A 14,045-nucleotide genomic window follows, 5' to 3' on the forward strand; every position below is an offset into this window, starting at 1 on the left:
GGGTTCTGGAAGAAAATCCCTGAAGTAGATTTTCTCTGATACTCTGGATGATGATGTCATACACCAGAAAACATGATGTTTTACATCACAACATGATGATGATGATGATGATGATGTGAACATCCTAACGGCTTGAAGGAAGCAGATGTTTGTGAACCCTTCATGTTTGACAGCTCAGACAGGAAAATGAATATTTCTGCTCCGGTTCGGAACAAACATCAGCCAGAAGACAACAGATACCCGACACAAGCAGCAGCCTGATAATCAGCGCTACTTTCTGGATGTTTGCAGTCGCTCCATATCTGAGGAGCCATGACTAAAACAAGTTTGACTCCCAAACAAACACACTTAAAGGCTGAAACTTCTTCAAGTAACCATCAAGAGACAAGAAGACCTGTCTGAACTCATTTCACTGTTGTTGTCTCTTTTTATATCCTCCTGCTTTTACTGCCCATCTAATGGCTTATTTATTACATTCATTCTTTATTCACTGGCTCCTGTGTGGCCTCATTACGACTATAGCCCTGCTTTGGAATTCCAGGATAATTATGAGCTTCATTGTTTTAATAAGAGTCTCGGTCAGTGCGGATCTCTGCTACGTCTCCACGGCTCCAGAGGGAACTATGGGAGGGCAGCGCCGGACAGATGGAGCCGACGCACTGCAGGTAAATATTTATACAGCGATGGGTGAAGGAGGATACTCCAATCTCATCAACTGTCTTGTAAAAGTCGTGTAAATAAGATGCAGCTGTATGTACACGGCCTTAATAAGTCTGTGATGCAACCGGAGCTCAGCTGCCATCTCTGAGAATCAAAGCAAATCTTTTCTCCTCATCATGAGGTAACGTTTGGAAACTCTGGGAAAGTTAACATGAAAATAACACAGCCATTTTCTCACTGTACTCACAACATGATCAATTAATCATGAGATTTTACTTTCATGTGAGTTTACCCATCATTAATGTAGATGAGCTAATAACCAGCAGGTGGCGCTGCAGAAGAAGATCATATGAGAAGATGCCATCCAAAGACCTCCAGAGAGGAAAGAAAGCCAGTTCCCGTATTTATCAAACTTTTATAGAAACCCATTTAAACTCCATCTTAATAAAATAAATAAAATGAATAAAATGTAAAACCGGATTAATAAATCCAACATGTTGCAGACCTTCATGTTTCTGAGTATTCCTGCTCATTTACATCCAGAAACGTCCTCATTTATGGTAGCAGCACACCTGTTCAAAAATCACCTGGAAACTGGTTGTGTTCCTCTTCGACGTGATGGAGAACGTCTCTGTTTAGTTCACTCATTCATGTTCAGTTAATGTTTATTTCTGTTGCTTTATATGAAAAACAAAAAATAAAACATACAGAGAACGAAGGGATCTGTCCGAAATAAGAAAGAAACTGTTATAAACCGTTAAAAACTGTGAAAGAAACACTATGTCGATGCAGGCAGATGAAACATATCTGCAGCAGGACCGAACCCAGCTTCCTACATTATAAACACATTCCCAGCATCATTCCAGATCTTTCCTGTTTGATTCCAGCTGGTGTTGATTTGTCCAGAGGAACAGAACTTATTCTGACAGCAGCCAACACAGATGGTTTCATCCAGCTCAGCGATGGTTGGAAATGTCCGACAAGTCTCAAACTTCCTGTCAGAGACCAGAAGCCCACTGAGATCTTCACCAGTTAGTCTGACTCTGGAACACAGGTCCAGATCCCAACAGAACTTTAACAGCTGGTTCTGGGAGTTTTTACCAGTTTGTCTCAGCTGGTTCTGGTCTCCCTGACTTCTGCCAGACTCCAAACACTGTTTGTTGTCATGGCAACTGCTTTATGTTGTCCTCCGATCAGCTGTAACAGCCACATATGTCAACAGTTTATTTAGACTTCTGTTTTCAGATTTATCTAAAATCCTGGAATCACAGAGGAGATTTCGACTTCCAAGCAAACAGCTTCCTGAATGTTGGGAGCTTCAACTAGATAATGAGAGTGGAAGAAAAGTCATGCTGTAATAGGTTGATGGGTGTGTTTATTAACTATCAACCTATTAAACTAAAGATTGTCAACTTGTTCTGAGGTGAACAAAACTCAGTTTGACACTTAAATGATCATATTCAATATTTTCCTCTGATCCTACGGTGAACTCCTCCTCATGTGACTGAATCTGTAAAATGTTCTGATGTGTTGCTGCAGACCGAACGTCTTCCTCCATCTTCCAGCAGTGCAGGTCTGTGCTGAATCTCCAAACAGCTCTGGGACCTCCGCCTGCTGAGGTGGAGCACTGCATTAAAGCTAATGTCCATCCAAACAGGTTCTGACCTGGCGCTCCCTCTGGACGCTGCAGGAAACCGTCCTCACTGCTGCAGGTCTTCACCTGCTCAGGTTTTCTGCAGAATCACATACCTGCAGACAGAAAGTGTGAAAAAGGTGACCAACTGAACCCCTTTAGGGGGGTCTGGGGTTAACATGTAAATGAAGCATTCTGGTGTAATCTGAGAGGAAAATAAAAGAGGAAGGTTTGCTTCAGATCAAAAAGCGCATTTATTAAGTGTATGTGCTACAAAATTAGGAATTTTATCTTGAAAACCTTTGTTTTAAAATATGGAGATTGCAGAAAGCTGTTAAACTCACTTCTCCTCGGTCTGGACCACGGTCTTTAACCCTATAATGCTGTATGTATCATATTTGATCCATATAGTTTCTGAGACCTTTTGCATCACTACATGGTAAAAACGTGGCTCAAAACCGTGTTGTAGATGTCCAAAATCAGCTTCTCTCACTGACATAACGGCAAATTTGGATTTTTAAAATAGCATGAGTAGTAACTTCAGCAGATAAAAACTAAATGTAGGGCTTGAAAACTATCACAAATGTCATATGTAGTTTTTGGTGGATTCGGTTCATTGCTGTGACAAGTGATCTACAGCTTCTGTCATCAAGATAAAGTCAAATTCAGATTTTTATAGTGTAATCACTTTATGTGTTGATGCATTCGAATAGGGGTGCTTAAACTTATCTTTCAAAGGTCCATATCTACTCTCCACTGAAAGTCAGAGGTCCAGAAAAATTTGCAAAAACACATTTATTGATTGAACTTTTTCACAATTTTTTCTTTAATTTATAAACAACATACAAAAATATGACTAAAAAATAATAACTTAAATAAATATTCAATATAAATTAAATTCACCACATTCTGGAGAAAATTCAGAATGACAAATGAAGAGGAAATCCCCTTAAAAGTATTACTTTCCAACATACTTAAGAGTACTAATAATCACCTTCAGACTCCGTGGGCTTTCTTCTCTTCTAGGACGTGGACCAGTGAAAACAAACAACTTCTCTCTTTTAACTATTTATTAATTACAATGGTATTAGAAAATGTGCCATTTACAGAGTTCTCTGGGTTCTGTTACCTGGTCCTAGTGAACAGACATAAAAGTGCCCTTCTGCCTGTCGCAACACAGAACACACCACCTGATTCATGAACCCTTTTTATAATAATGACACGCTCCTCCTATTCTAGACATAGCTGCTGACTAATGCAGTTGCTGGGTAAATCCCATGTGTCATCTAACAGTCACCTCCTCATGGTCTTCGTCTAGCATTGGATTCCTATTTCTGTAAGGGAGAGATAAAGACATGCACAAAAGTCCAGGTGCTATTTTCCTTTGCAGGATGCACTCTGATTGAATCAGATAAACCACTCAGGAAAACAAACAATTACAACCCTAAGATAAACCACTCAGTACATTATGTTTGCTAGCAGGCACAGCAATAATCAACACAGTGTTAGTCAGCCTTGTTTCACAAGTATTCATAACACTGTTAGTAAATATGTGGGCTTAGGATAAGAATAAATTAAAGTAATTAATACACCTGAGTAATTCCTTGGCTAATATCCTAATAGATTTCTTACACAAATAAGAAAGGAAAAACTATCAACATAAACACGAAGACCTGACTACCATTTTTTTATTAATATTATTATAAAACATCTTAACTTCAAGTAACAAATGAAGCCCAAAACAGTTTAAATGCATCAAGCCTAGTGGGAGACATGGCCCTGGTTTCAGTTAGTTTTAGCAGAGTTGATAAAAATGCCCGCCCTACTCTGCTTCTGATTGGCTCTAACATCACGAATCCCTGTGTACTGATAGGCTACTGGTTCCTGTCATTTAAAGCAGCCCTCTGCTCATGTCCTCCTGGGCTGTCACCATACAGTCTAGGTGTCACAGACGGACAAGACCATAAAAGATGGACGGAGCCTCCATGACGTCATCCATAGGTTTCTGAAGAGCTGAATTGAAGCTCATTGGGTGGTTCCCACCATCGCCATCTTCGCAGCGTCATGCATGTTGTAATTCCCGGAAAATCCCAAAATGGACAAAGAGGTGGAGCTGAGAGGGGGACTGTGAAGGTGGGGGTAGATGATTGACACCCATCAAACTCCGAGCTGCCTGTAGCTGAGAGCTAACCGAGCTAACCTGGAGTTAACGGTAGCTAACTAGCTAACGGAGGTAGGCGGGCTAAAGCTAAGCAAAGCAAGCACTGTTAGCTGGCTAAAAACCAAGTCTGTGCTGCACTCTCACTTCCTGCCGTGGATATTGAATACATCAAACATGTACATAAAAAAGGGTGAGTTAGAAAAAAATTCACCTCCTTCACAATTGTCATTTATCCTAAAATGTATTTTTGTACCAGGCTTGAAACATGTTTATTTCTGCTGTGAAGTTGGTCTTTTTAACATGGGACTCTATGGAGATTGATTGTTTTGGAGCCAGGCCCTAGCGGATGAGAGGTGAACTGCAATTTTTTGCACTTCCGCATATTCTTCATATTTTACCTCCAGAGGTTGCTGCTTGGTCAAGACACACCGCTTTATGGGCAAGACGACAAAACGTGGTGAACATGAAGAGTTGTTATAACTAGATCACCATGAATAATAACCAGGGACACTTTATTTCACATTATTAGACAATTAATTTATTTATTTATTTATGGAAGATTAATTTAGAAAAAGACTTGGGAAAGAAACCTTTTGTAGTTCCAAACATAAATTGTCCTGAGTCCGAGTTTTGAGGATCCCTGCATTAGAAGATGAATTTATTAGTTACACAGATTACACCCACCCTTATTTCTTCTATCAAATTTGATCTTACTCTCCTCGTCATGAAGCCCGTTCTTTGTGGTCTAATATTTGAACCTCAGTCCTGCTTACAAAGTTTTTACAAAGACTGTGGTATTCATGAAAATCTGCGTATCTTTGTTCCTACCTAAGAGCAAATGCTCTGATTATAAACACTCAGGAGTCTTCTTACAAACATCGGAGTGCCAACATGTTTCAACAAACTTTGTGTTGTTCTGTTCATTCAGATACAATAATACAGTTACAGTGATGTTTTTAAAATAACTTTTAATCATTTACAAAAAACATTTGGTTATTTTAAAATAAATTGAAAGATATTGCAGGTCGTCTCCTTACATTATAATTTCCCATAAAGGAAAATTTAACTATTTTTAATTCCTTTCATTCGTCCATGAACAAGTTGCAGTGAAGATGGGATTTAATTCTCTTTCTGGTCGTCTTAAAACAATTTGTGTTACAGATCCGTAACCCTCAACCACAAGAATAAAGCTCAAGAAAAGTTACCAGAAACTCACTGATCCACCTGCTGAATGTGCTATTTTATAATTACAATTTACTTTCTATCACACTAATTAGTTTAATTATGTGCACTGGTTTCAGTGCACATATTTTTCATTATTTATTTTTATTCGTTTTTTAATACTATACTTTAATATTTGCTCGTCTCATCTCCCCTCTGTCTGCACACGGTCGTGTGTCTCATCGTCTTTTATAGACGTCTTTAGGTGTCTGCATGCAAATTAAGAGCAGATGGCACCTCTTTTTAACATACCACAAGCTTTGGTATTTATTAGGGGGAAAGTATTTACTAAGAGGAAAGAAACAAAACAATTTAGCCGTCCATGAACATGTTTGTGTGGGTTTTCTTAAATATGAGAACAAATTTAAGATTTGTGAGAAAATATTAGTGAATGAGACTGATTGTTCCTTCAAGCTTTATGCGAGTTTATTGATGCATTGACCTTCTGATCAGGAGGTTTATCAGCTGCTGTGAGGCAGAAGTGTGTTTCTGTCAGCGGATGTTGAGCTGTCTTCAGACTGGATGGAGGCCTCTGGCTGGAAGCTGGAAGTCGGCAGCTGATCACACTTTGGTGGTTAAACTCTGAGAAACAGCCCAGCATCCTGCAGAGGAGTCAGCTGATTTTCTAATCCGGGTTTTTTTTCATATTGAGGTGTTTTGTCAGGAAAGATTCATGGAAACAGCAGCGTAAAGCAAACATGTTACTGGCTCTGCAACTTTTCTCATCGCTGCAGCTGAAGCTGTCTGGAAGTGATGACGAGGTGTGAAGAAAAAGTATGTGACTTAAATGAAGGAAGTGTTCACCAGACGGAGGAGGCGTCACCTTGTGGAGGTGCGGAGCTGTCAGATCCCTCTGTTTTTATTGTAACAGCATAAACGCCACAGAGAGAAAACATCACTTCCTGCTTGATGTTCAGCCTGATGTGCAACATGAAGAAAACTGGGAGAGGTTGATGGGCTCACTTCAGAGTTTGAAACATTTTTTTTGTTGTATATGAACGTTTGCAATAAAATCAATTAAGCCTGGTCAGCCTGTGGAAAGGATTTTAGACCTGTTTTTAAAGAACTTTCTGGACTCAGAAAATGTGTTTCTGACTCGTTTTGATGGCACAGTGACATTATCTACATTCCTAGAGCCATTTTTGCCCTGCAGCATCCCGTGGCTGAGAAACCTCAAGACTTTTTTTTTTTTTTTTTTTTTTTTACAGCAGCCTTTTGCTTATCCAGTAACTGGATATCAACACACCGGCCACTCTGGGCACAGACTGTCACACGAGCTACTCCGTGTTTTTTTAAACTGTACTACAAGTAAATTACATTTTGAGTTAGTTGTTATTGTTTTAAACTTAATTTAGTGGTAATGATTTTGGTTTTATTGCATGCTTGTTTCAATTCAGGATCCATGGTTTTAAAAAGGTGCCATGACAAACTTTTAATAAATTAATCTGAAACTGTAATGGATTTATTAAATAAATGCAAATAGACATTCTCGGAGGAAGAGAGGAAAAGAAAGAGAGAAAGTGATGTAGGACAAGAGTCAACATTGGACTTTTACTGGTTGGAGAGAGCTCAGAGTACAGGTAGGATGCAAGATGGATGCCAAGTTAGCTGTTGTTGGCACCTCAGTGAGGAAATCTGTTGAATTATGCTTCTTTAAAATCCCCAGTAGAAAATCCACGGTTCAGCTTTTATCAGGTTTGGATCAACGACTGACAGAAAACATGATGCCATGAAAATATCTCAATTTGTTTTACTTGGACTTCACTGCTTATGACTCGGAAATTTCCATCAACAAAGCGAAACCTGATCTGGAATGATCTGCCTGCATCGTGTCTGCAGTCACTCCGACTCCATCAAACCTCCATCCCTCGGCAGGCCTGTTATGTCGGTGTGTGGCCGCTCCTCCAGCCTCCTGATTCATGGCCTCTTCCATCTCCAACGCTCAGCCATAAATCTGCCACGCTGCTGGAGCATCTTCATCCACAACTGCCACTGCACCGCTCAGAACCAGAACGTTCCCCCCACCCCCCACGGCTTAGGCTGGTCTGCTGAGATCATTAAAAGTATTAGTTACCTCCGCCCCCCTATTCTCATTAAACGTGTTGAATCAATTTGTTTAGCAAGCAGCTGAGAGAAGGACAGAGAATTTGCTCAGGCTGGAGACTGGTTCGTTAACACTGATTTCAGCCTCTGATGATGATGATGATGATGACCTCACTGCATGAATTTCAATGGAGATGAGGAAGGCTCTTCTCATCTGTCACAGAAACACTCAATGTGAAGAAAGTTGGAAAAATCTATTTTGCCAGAAGACATACGGAAAACAGTTTCTGTCAACAAAAAAAAAAAAAACAGACTCAAAACATTTCAGACAAAACTGAAATTTTATCTTCATCATCATCATCATCCTGTTTTTGAATATTTTCTATGACAGAGAAAATTTGATTTCTTCAGTTTTAGCTTGATATTTTCTAATCATTACACTGCATTCACTCTGAAATATTGTTCTTTAACAAGTTGAATCTTAGAATTTTTATATTAAATTTGGACAAACTTTTCATAGTTTTGCTTATTTTAGTGGTTTTCTCTCATCTCCTCTTTCTTCACCTTCAACAAGCTTCTACTGAAAACCACTTTATAACAAACGGTAACTATTTCAACTACTTCTGTCTTCTTCTATGGTCCTTTTATGGCGCTACTTAGCCCCAAACGGTGCTCCAGCATCTATCAAACAAAGCTGGTACTGCAGTTTTAAAGCTTAGAGAGACACCATGGTAAAAAGGGTGGCACAAATATGGCAGCTGCCATGTATGTGGACTCAGGACAAGTAAATATAAATAGCTCATTCTAAGCAAATAAAAACAAGTTTTTAGATACCAACAGAAACATAGTTTTTAATGATATATGACATTTTTCTGTCATTGACCTTTGATTTTGTCACACACTACACCTTTAAATCAAAATGCACAACTAACACACGGTTATGAGTTAATTATTTCTCTACACATCAGTAACATGTGGCCACAAATTAATATATTTTCTGTCAACGTCATCAGACAGCCTCCATAGCTGCTTAACTTTCTTCTTTATCCTAGAAACAGAACTCTTCTTCTTCTTGTCTTTAAGTGGTAATTTGGCCAGTTACCCGCTTGCTTTTCATAACCCGCATGTGCTCATTATTCTTTTTTTGCGTGTTTGAAGCGTAATTTTGGAACACACATAGATATTAAAACTACATGTTCATAAGCTGCAATATTTGGGTAACCGCCAGCAGTTTGACCAGATGTAAGGTCACGGGTCGACGGAGGTAAAAACTTTGTAAAGTTTCAAAGACAAGATGCAGTCTCCATGATTCAGGGTCCTTACATTCCTGTTCTGATACCACTGCTTTGGTTTTATCTGCTTTGATCCCAAAATAAACCAAACACTGACCTCCTCTATTGTCTCTATGTTTTTAGTTTTGTTTACTTCCTACAAATTCAGCATCTCTATCTGGTCGGACTTCTATATGTGCCCCCTACTGGACTCCTGTGGTAGTATCCATAGTACACAAGCAAGTATGTGAAGGATGAAGCAGGTTGGCTACGAAAACGAGACCTTAAAATGCATGAAAATTATTGGCTTAAGGTCATACAAATATACCAGATAATTTGGTAAAGTGGTTTGGGTCCTATCAAAAATATAAAAAAATAAATAAATAATTAAAAAAGAACATTATCAGAATTTTCATGTGGATCTGTAACACCAAACCTTTAATTATCATAGATTTATTATTGTTCAACAAATCTTGACTTTTAAATTTCTCTTAAATAAGTTGCATGAATGGAAAACTCAGCAGACAGAAGAACGAGGTCCTAAATAGAAAAAGCTCCACACTGAGAGAGTTAGAGGCAGTTTTGACACAACGCCTTTACTTTTGTTACATCTCGTATTTTTGTTCAAACATCTTTAAAAGTTTGGATCTATTTTTCTTCCCATCCTGCCCGTCTTCTCTTGTGTTCCTTCTTCTTGGCAGAACGAGCCTCCATAAATCCTCGCATCCATCTGGAGAAGGTGTTTACAGCGTGACTGTCAGGAGAGACGTTCGACATGAGCGATGAAACGCTCTCTGCACGCTGCATCCACAGATGTTTGAGCGATATTATCAGGGAGGGCTGGAGGTGCCCAGCTGTCTCTGCTGATTTTCTCTCTTCGGTTACAGACCAAGTGCTCCGATATGTTTTATGATGAATCTACATATTTCCTCTCCCCGGGGGGACACACATTATTGGGAAGCACTCGATCTCTGCCTCTATTTCCTGTCGGCTCTAATAGCTTCCAGGTGAGAGGTGTTCCTCAGCCCTCGCCTGGGAATGCTTATTAAAACTGTTTTTCTATTGATACAGTTGGTTTGATACTCACCAGATTTGACAAAGTAAAGATCTCATGTTTGGCGTAATGTTACAAGGGAAACATAAGTGAGTTATTTGGCCTCATTCTGCAGCAGACTAACAATTTTAAGGCGCAGGCCCTGAAACCCAGAGCTGCTTCCCTGCACCGCATTTGGTTTTCATTATTTTTTGCCTGAAATATTTAACAATAGTACCAAGGGATTAAGTCATGCAGCAGGTCACAGCCAAGCCAAACATCCTGCCTCCTCCAGAAAAATGAAGACAGATGAAGAAGAGAAGCAGGTGTAAAGTGGACGACAGGCTTTGCTTTTTTGTCCTCTTCAGGAGGTGTCATTGAGGAGGAGGAGGAGGAGGGGGGAGTGAAAACAACAGTTCAGGCCATCTTCCATCTTCCTGAACATTCATGGGAACTGTTAAAGGACCTGATGGTGTGTTTAACTGAGCGGAAACACACTCGCCTCTGTGTTTATTAGGCTGGTTTCTTACCTGCATTTGTCTGTGTGTGGCCTGTTTTACACTCTAAGGGTAAATGAGGTGGCTTTATGCTGCAGGATCACGGTGACTCGCTCGGGATAGAAGGTTGTTCTGTTCCTCACTTGTTTCTGGATGACAGAAACATATAAACATCACATCCTCAGCAGAGTATGAAAAATACAACGCTAAATACGGATCCAGACGGACTCTGCATCTCCTACAGCGATGGAAGCAGGTTTCCTGTGCATCGACCCTCACTTTGTAAAAACTGTACATGAAATAACAAACATTTAAATTAAATTATTTAAATTTATTTTAAATAAAATGACATTTCTTTTAAAATAAAAATATAATAAAACCACAAAAACTAAAAAAGGTAAAAAAAAAATAAAAAATTCATGTAGAAGCTGGAGCCTTTTAACCCCAGTCAGCATCCAGAAATGATGTTTCCAGCCTCAGCTGTCAGATTATGATGATGTAATGTAAAATGATGTAAAATGAATGTATGAATAGATGTAGCAGCATAAAGGTCGACCAGAAGAAGAAAACAGAATTTATTATAACAGAACTTTGTGGAAATAACACACAGATCGACGGTCACCGAGCCTTTTCTCATCTGCACATCATTCTCTCATGTCTTGGTTTTCAGGAGAAAAAACAGAAACTATTTACATATTTACACTTTTTCCTCATTTACAGTCAGTTCTGCTTCTATTTACCTGCTGTCCTCACAAAAACAACTCCTTTTTGGAGCCACCATCTTGGCTTTATTCCAGCCATAGAGGAGCATTACTTTTCTTCTTTCCAGACACACATAAAACTTCCTGCTCACTTTTTGATCTTTGGCTGCTCCTTATTGGACATTACCGTCACTTTACCTCTCTGATTGGTGGAAGGTTTAACAGGAAGTGGCTTCATCATCATTTCTGCATCAGAATAGAGAGATGTGTGAAATAAAACAAAATCCCCAACGAACGAGGGCAGGAGTGAGGCAGAGAGAGATGAGAACCAACTTCAAACCATTACTTTCAACTTTTCTGATAGTAAACATGAGATCACTAGCAAACTTGGATAAGCCTGAATCGCTAACACAAAGGAAAGGTACAGGGAAAGCAGTATGTGCTTCACCGAGACATGGCTGCCGGAAGGCATCCTGAACTCCATCATGTCTGTACACTGCTTTAAGACTAGATTCAGTTCATCCCTGCCTCCAGCCCAGCAGACCACACACCTTCCACGAGCCCACAGCGTTCCTGTCACACCTCCACTCTGTCACCCTGCAGCTCAGTCATGGACCTGAACGCAGCATCATCTCCCTCCACATCACAACAAACTGAGACGTCCTCTGTCTCCACCTCTAGCCTGTCTGTCTCCTGCAGTCAGATGAAGAAGCAACTGGAGAAACTGAACCGGAACAAGGTTGCAGGTCCAGATGGTGACTACAGACCAGCTGCCCTAACATTCCACATCATGAAAGTCCTGCTGAGACTCTTATTGGCTCATCTCAATAAGCAGGGGAACACCTTTCAGGACCCATTACAGTTTACATATCGTAATGTTCTTGGGGATGAAGATGCCATCGTCTACCTGCCTCAGAGAGCCCTTTCTCATCTGGACCAATCAAGCAGCACTGTGAGAATCATGTTCTTTGATTTTTTAAGTGCTTTAATACAATTCAGCTGCTTTGTTATGTGAGAAGCTCCAAAAATTCCAAGTGGAACCTCCACCACCACCTGGATTTATAAAAGCTAAACAAACAGACCACAATTTGTGAGACTGAAAGGTTGTGTGTCTGAGATGGTGGTTGGCCACACTGGAGCGACTCCAATCGCGATCATAAATATTTTCTGTTAAAGATTAGTATATTCTTCAATTTTTAATATTTTAGAAATTTTGTTCTTGTATACTTTTGTTTATGTACTTTCTCTCTGCTGCATGACTGATTACTGCCAACATAATTTTGTTGTATTGTCCCACTGAAACAATGACAAAACCACTTCTTTTTTTTCCTCATAGTTAAGTCAGCATCCCTCTTGCATCCTGCCTGTACTCTAGGATGCAGGTAGATCCCAGCTTCCAAGAGTACAAGTACTCTAATTACTTGTACTCTTTTTTTGCCTTTTACTCTCCTGCCAGTAAAAGTCAGTCTGATGTTGGCTCTTGTCTTTTCAGTTGCTCTGTAGCTTTCTCTTCCTTTTCTTCTCTTTATCCATAAATGTCCTTTTGCATTTCTTTGATGAAACCAGAGTGCATGTTAAAAAAAACAGCCAGTGTGTTGATATCCAGTTGCTGGTGTGTGATGTGATGTGTAAAGTCAAACTCATCTGTAACATGGTGCTTTGGCTTGGAAAGCTTCAGGGCAACAATGGCTCCAGGATGCATAAGAAATGACACTGAGCCATCAAAACAAGTCAGAAATGCATATTTATAAGGGAAGAAGTTACACAGTGCTACTTTAAAGAAGGTGAGATCGAGATGTTTCATATCTTCTATAAGTCATTTGACGAGAGTTCAGTCAGCCTTTTGTGTTTCCACAGGTAAAATAAAGTAAGAGTGCCAGAATATCTGACCCAATCCATCCTACTTTTTTTGAGACCTTGCCGTTGGGGTCCTAATCTTAAAGATCCAATCCTAAAGGGAGGAGCTTGACACAATGCAATCCAGTGATTGGACGAATGAATCATCACTTCCTGTGTGACACGGCCCTAAAAACGAATCAGCAACAGCACCGTATTTAAATATACTGTGGACTTTTTTGTTGTTTAAAGCCACATATCAAGAAAAAAGAACGCAAACTGATGGTTGTCCACCATCCTCCTCCTTTGTGGATTCAGTGAAGGCGTTGATGTGACGTTACCCTACGTAGCTGATCTATCACTATCCAGTCGATACGCAGCCTAAAGGTACAACCAAGGCACATCAAATGGTCCTGTACTGACCCAGAAACAGGGCTTAAGTGACTTCTTTGATTGACAGTTCCTCCTGCTTCACCTGAGCTGTGAAACTAAAAGTGCTGTGCACTGGGAATGATCAGTTACACCTGTCACACCTGTCGGAAAGCGCAGAGCTGACTATCACACATTTCAGAGGCTGTAAACGCTCACTGTGAAGGAAACTGTGAGAAACCCGTCTGAGCTGCACAGACCAAAACCAAATCGAGTCATTGATCTTTAAGCTGATCTGAAACTAATCAGAGCTTCACAACTGAGAAGAAGATCATTATCTCTGAACTTTGTTGTGACTGGATGAGAAGACGATTAGTGAACATTCAGATAGCAGGTCCCGACGGGTGAGGAGCCCGGTGTTGTCTGAGGGCCAGGGCTCTGGGCCCGTCTTGTGTGAGACTTGCAGTCATTCATGAGGACCTGAAGCTGCTGCAGCCCGATCAGGATGACATCATCAGATTACAGGAAATGGTCTCATTCTTCAGCACTGCAGATGTACGGAGAGCAGCAGTGATATAATGTCACTTAACTCGAGGCTCGCCCAAACTAAACACACCTGC

Source organism: Melanotaenia boesemani, chromosome 7, assembly GCF_017639745.1.
Source record: "Melanotaenia boesemani isolate fMelBoe1 chromosome 7, fMelBoe1.pri, whole genome shotgun sequence".
Lineage (NCBI taxonomy): Eukaryota > Metazoa > Chordata > Actinopteri > Atheriniformes > Melanotaeniidae > Melanotaenia > Melanotaenia boesemani.